This window comes from Coffea arabica, chromosome 9e, assembly GCF_036785885.1.
Source record: "Coffea arabica cultivar ET-39 chromosome 9e, Coffea Arabica ET-39 HiFi, whole genome shotgun sequence".
Lineage (NCBI taxonomy): Eukaryota > Viridiplantae > Streptophyta > Magnoliopsida > Gentianales > Rubiaceae > Coffea > Coffea arabica.
The window spans coordinates 34,992,432-34,999,220 of NC_092327.1; positions in this window are offsets into that span (position 1 = coordinate 34,992,432).

Below are 6,789 nucleotides of genomic sequence, written 5' to 3' on the forward strand. Positions count from 1 at the left end.
CCATTCAAAATTTGATTTAATTTGATGCCTAAAACATTGGTTAGTGCACTTATATTAAAGATAATGTATCATTTAAGTTTATAGCTCAACTTTATTATCTCTATTACATTTAAACACTTCTTTAATTTCATTTCTTTTTTTTTTAAATTAACTTTTAGGGTGCATTTGATAAAACTAAAATTGCAAATTTGAAATTTGAAGTCTGAATTCATTCAATGTATATTACATTAAGTGACAAGTGATTAGCTTATCACTTATTTTTGGAACAAGTTTTCTCTAGAAAATTCAATTTTACTTAATTAATGCAAATGTTTTATTTTTTATTGTCAAACGTGTTTGAACATATCTAAAAAAAATATATTAGTGTACAAAAGATTAATCCAATAAAAAAAATAGAAAATTATGCTTTCGTGTATTATAAGCTTTAACCTATGATTAAGTCCTTCTTTACATGTTTAGTGTATGTAGAACAAAAGTTGAAATTAATTCATTGCCATTTTACGAGATGGACCATGTTGCGATTTAACAAGATTTTGTGAACTTAGTTTTAGCAAATAAAGTATGGTTTATTTTCACAAGTTAGTATTTTAGAAGATTTCTCTTGCCATCATGTTTGATCTTTTTCATAAGTTGAACTTTTGGTAACATAAACCAACTTTGAATAGTTTCCCCCCCTTTTTTTTTTAATTTGATAGCTGTAGTTCAAGCCTCAAACTTCAAAAGTTTCCTTGGGAAAATTGTTGCCTAGATGTGGTTTTACCATTTTCTAGGTTGTCATTAATTTTTAGAAGTACCTATAATCATTCTTTCCAAATAATAGATAAATAGACAAGGATATATTTAACAGGTGCCCTATGCCCATAGGGTACTCATTAAGATATATTTCAGATGTCATATTATTTGAAATGTAATATTAATTAGAGAAAGTAAATAAATACAAGAGATGGTAGGTAAGATTAAATAGGGAAAGTATATAAATGTAAGGGAGAATAATAATTGTTAGTATGTGTATATACATGTTAAGTTAGGTGAATGTTAGGTATGTTAATGGATAACCCGGCCATTAGTTAGAAAAACCACATAAATTCTAATCTATTCTTCATATATTGATTTATTTTATTAATCATCTGCAAATTCTATGGCAGCATCTATTACTTTAGGAAAGCAAAAAGTCCAAATGCCAATGATCTCTTTTCTCCCTCCTTGTTGATGTTCATTATCAAACTTATTACATGTAATCCTAATTTTTTTCGAATGAGTTGTAGACGTAGGCATTATCACGGAGAAGAAACACTAAATTGGGGTTTTATCATGACCAATGCTACAAGCTTCCGAAATACAATGGGATCTTGGTAAGGTTGATCATTATGAGTGTTACTGCGAATTTGATTGGAAGGTTTAATGGCAAAACGAGGGAGATTCACTAATTCGCTATTTAGTAAAAATTCGCGAAATGACAGAATCCATAAAAATTATACAACAGGCTCTGGAAGGAATTTGGACTATAGTTCTTATGTTTCATAATTAATTAGCTCTCAAGTCTAAATTTAAAATGTAGCATTTCTCTTTTTTTTCCCCTTCTCTTGATCAACGACGGTAATACTGCATAAAATTAAACTTAAAAGTTTATATTATGTGCCAATTTTTTGATAATTTATAGAAAGATGTTATTGTAGTAATTAGTATAACTACATCTGATCTTAGTTCGAATATGCCTACGTACAAATTGGTTTGTAATTTCAGTTTATATTTTTAATTTGCTTGTTGACAGATAACGGATTTTTAGATCTTAGTGAAGCCAAAATTTTGGAGGTGTGTCACTAACTCTGACTTACAAGATTTAACTATAAGGTGCAAGAATTTGAACCTCTAATTTAGAATCAGGACTGTATTCATCTATAAATCAATCACTTTATATTGAACACTTGACGATTCAACGGTGGCATATTAGTTCCTAGAAAAGAATGAAAATTGAAACGTGGGTCACAAGAATGAATTATTTGTAAATTCGCGCATCGCGCAGGAACATCATACGTATGCATGAAGGTGATGAATTTATTACAAAAAGATGAATACAAAAGATCATCAAAACATTCATCAAAAACTAATGAAAGAAGCCTGCCAAATCCAGAGATATATTCTAACACCTGATTGATTTGTTGCATATGGTATACATGAAATATTGAGATGCGAAAATGTACCATATGAATTCGTAAAACGTGTTACACCATTGTGCCATTCACAGATTTTTTTTTCTTTTTTTTTTCCAAACAAAAGGATCTGGTCCCACTTCAGACCCCAACCCTTATTTGGGTTGTTGGGTTATTTTCCATTTTTGTTGTAAGGATCGAACTCTGGTGGATGCCCATTCACGGATTCAATTTAGAGAATTTGTCATCTCTATTATGTTCTTTTATTACAAGTTCTAAAATTTATGTCTTCACAAATTGTATGTACATCACAAACATCATAATATCTAAGTTGGTACCCTAAAATCGCATTATTGATGTAACAATTAGTAAAGCATACTCATGTGCTTCTCCATGGGAGAATTGGTTGATGCAATTACCTCGAAAAGAAAATCAATGGAACATCGGGTCCAATCACATAAAAGCCATCAATTTGGGAGAAGGGTTTGGAAAAATTTTACTCGTACAATCATTTGTCATGTCACACACATCATTACTCCTGTCATGGGACCAAATGTGACAAATTTTTAAAGTTAACATTATTATTCTCGTGAATACTATGAAGAGAGGAGAAATTATTGTATTTAAAACTAAATAGGATTAAATTCTTTCTTATATCGGATGAATGATAATTATATAAAATTTAAATTTGAAATCGAATTTTTTGTACATGTATCATAGATCCAGTAGTAATAGTGTAAATATTGTCAATGTATAGGTCCTGTTTGTCATTTGAGTTTTTTGCCAAGTTTGTCTGCTACAAGTTTTTTAAAAACTTTAGCTATCAGTAACCTCAAAAATTTCTCAAAAATTTTAAACTATACACTTTAAAATATTCAAAAATTTACACATTTCAAAATTTTTTTTATAAACTTCTACATCAACTATAGTAAAATTTTAGACAAACATCTAAAAAACTCACTTGCCAAATGGACCGTAGTTAGAACACGTCACTGGATATTATAGTTATCAGAGTCATAGCAAAATAGGTAGAACGCATCACTGGGCAGTACAGTTATCAAAGTCGTGCAGAAATAAATGCTCTGAAAGATCAATTTAATTTACAAGTAATATGTTATAAACCAAATTGAGAAACTTTTTTGCGAAGAAATGGATCATCCCCACTACGAAAACCATACTTGGACGAAGACGTGGGATGGTCCCATCAGCTGGATTATAAAAATCGCATGGCAATCGAATATTCTATGGCACTCACTTGCCTAACCAGGACAAAAATTGCAAAATAATGCATTACATAAATATCAAGGGCATTATGTAAAACCTTCCCTAGGTCCCAGCAATATATTTGCCCTATAGTGGTTGAGGTCATATCTTAGTTTCATATATTCTAGAAGGGGAAAAGGATCCTGATATCTACAAATCCATCTTAAACTATATGTGCATAAACAAAGAAGGATAGTTTGACATACTTACACTAGATGCCAATAACCAATAAAAGAGGAACATGGGAATCTAAATCCAATGACCACGTTGCTGAATGGTTGTACTGGGAAAATTCGCAAGGGAGATTATTCATCGTGATAGTGGTGAACTTGAATCCGAGAGAAATCTTGATTTAAGGGAGGCAATGCTGGCATATTAAATCAGTCCTAAAAAAATAGAAATTTTCATATAATTATTTAACATTATTATTTTAATCAAATTAAGATTTTAGTAATACTACTATTGGAGTCAAGTTATGATAGTTTCATTATTTAGAAATTAATATTTTATTAGAGAGTTTTTGGTGATTGTAAGACTTATTTACCAAATCATCTAATCTTTAAATGGGGAGTCTTATTATTATTATTATTAGTCAAGAAGAGTGAAAATTTGAGAGCGTTGAATTTGAAAGCATTCGCATTGTTCTTATGGTGTGTGATTAATATATTATTGTTGGTATTATTTCTCTTCTCACATACATATATGTGTCTGTATGAATTGCCTCCCATATATATTGTGATGTAGCATTTTTTTTGGCATTATTGTTAGTATTATTTCTATATCTTTTTGATAGAATTTTTTGGGTTTCACGTACACGGACAATAATGTATATAAAATTAATTTGAAAGATATATAGAAAATAGCATGGCATTGAGTTTCAATTTGGCTTTTCTACTTGAGCGCTAGAGTCAAATCCATGTCAAAATAAGCAAAATACAAACATGAATACTATTTTACTTTCTCAACTCACGTCCACAATTTTGAAGCAGCAGAGTAGATCATGCCTAACTTTGTCTTTACTCGTTGTTGGATTTTGCTTCCACGATCATCAGAACCTCCCTTTCCATTTAAAATTCAATTTATTCTCGCAGTCCTGAAGTTCTTTAGAAGTTCGAGAAGCATTTTTACATTTAAAATTTGTACATGACTTGTATTGAAAAAGAAATTTCAACTATAGTACATGTGGTCTGCATGCATGAATAGAGTGACAAGTTTGAGAAATCTAGGAAGTTCATTTTTTATTTAGTTTAAAGATATGGCTTGAAAATCCCTCTAAGATTTGTTCTTTTCAGGTCATTGTACTTGAATATCTAGTACAATATTATTGTGTTTGGAGAAGAAATATTGCTCACGAAATTTTGGGATTTGTTAGATTTTGGGACATTGGAATCTCCTGAAAAGCATAGAAAATTGGGAATTCATTATGATGATCAATGCAATTGCTTAACTGCAAGACCATTTTCCTTTCTAGTCTCACCTTTGATTTTGAGACTCCGTTTGGATTGGTCATTTTTTGAAAAATAAGATTTTCATTTACAAAGTTTAGTAATATACAAGCAAAAGCAACTACAAAAATACTAGAAACAACCTCAAAAATACCAAAAACATAAAAAAAAAATCAAAAACACTAAAAACAGCCTAAAAAATAACCCTAATCTACAGTAAATTTTTTTTATTTATATTGTTATAATAAAATATTTTTAAAAACAGCTAATCCAAATGGAGCCCACGAATTCGTACGTGGCCTTACAACTCTTGAAAGAGCACTCAATCAATTTCGATTATTTTAATGCTAAAAAGCTCATGGAAAAGAAACAAAAACACGAATAGGTACAAAATAGGGCAAACAGGAAAGCCACTAACAGATCTATTCAGATACCATTTTAAGCATTATAATATAAAAATGTTCTTGAAAACTATGTAGGTTTTCTTTTCCTTTCTTTCTTTCTTAAGGGTCTGTTTGGTTGGAAGTAAAATGTTTTTCTTGGGAAAATATTTTCCGTGGAAGTAATTTTCCATGAAAATCATTTCCCTTTCATCATTTTCAGGTGTTTGGTTAGTTTATTGAAAATATTTTCTTACTTCATTTTCCTGGTGTTTGTTTAACTTTTGAAATATTTTCACTTTTATCTCTATCTTTACTTTCTACACATTATAACTACATACTTCTTCCCATGCAAAATAAGAAAATTTATCTCATTGTTTAACTTTAAAAAATCTTGGAGAAATGTATACATGAATAAAAAATATCTCCTTAAGCAATAAACAAATTGCTGGTCATTTAGTGTCAAATATCAATCACATGCAATGCTTATTATGACATATATCTTGCACCCTCACTGCTGAAAGTTTCTCTAGAAAAGAATGTCCCTATTATACATAATTAATTACTAACATAGGATGAGCAGGATGAGGTTTTTTTTATTTATTTTGAATATACTAGGGAGAGGGTTGGGTGGTACGGGGGAGAGAGTGTAAGGAAGAGGTTTTGGGTTCGAGTCCTCCTGTTTACACTAAAAAAAAAAAAAGAACATACTCCAAGATGTTTTCAGTAAGTTTGGAACATACTACAGGCGGGATGCATGCATTTCGGAAAACAACTTCAGTAAGTTTGGAAGGGAAGTTGTTTTCCATAAGATGGGTGAAAATATTTTACATAGGAAAATGTTTTCAATAACTTTTGTGCAACCAAACACGGAAAATTAGGAAAATATTTTCACCCGAAACAAACGGACCCTAAATTCTTCGGTTTTTCTTTCCCCCATAAGTCTACTCTTTGATGAGTATAAATATGAAGTGGGGAATGCGTCCAATAATGCCTAACCCTTTGGATCAACGTGTTCACAAGATTTGGTGGAAAAGCACTTACTAATTATTTTTATTACTAAAGGACACCCTTGGTGTGTGCTCATTTGACCATAGTGTATGATTAATGTTTTTATTTTTAAGTTACGTATCATGGTAGATATATATGCATTTATATATTTAAAAAAAAAATCTAGTACTGCTTTAGAGGAAGTTATTATATTATATTTAAAAAATCACGGAGAAAAAATTGGGGATGTGAGTGAGTTAATGCGAGGGAGTTGTATTTTGGTCTCAAAAAGATAATTCTTTATTGATTGTGGGAAGTTTTTTTTTATTTTCTAGAATATATTGGGATAAATTTGCCCTTATAATTAAAGATAGATTAGAAATTTTAAAAAGTGATACGATGTGTTTACGTCACTTGACCACGTTGCTCTCTCTTTGTATATGGAATAAATATCATCCAGCAGTATAAGTATCATCCAAGAGAAGTTGACTAAAATGGCGTGGATAAGGTCAAATTGACAAATTAGTTTGCTTGGCACTAATTAGACTCCCATACTATTCA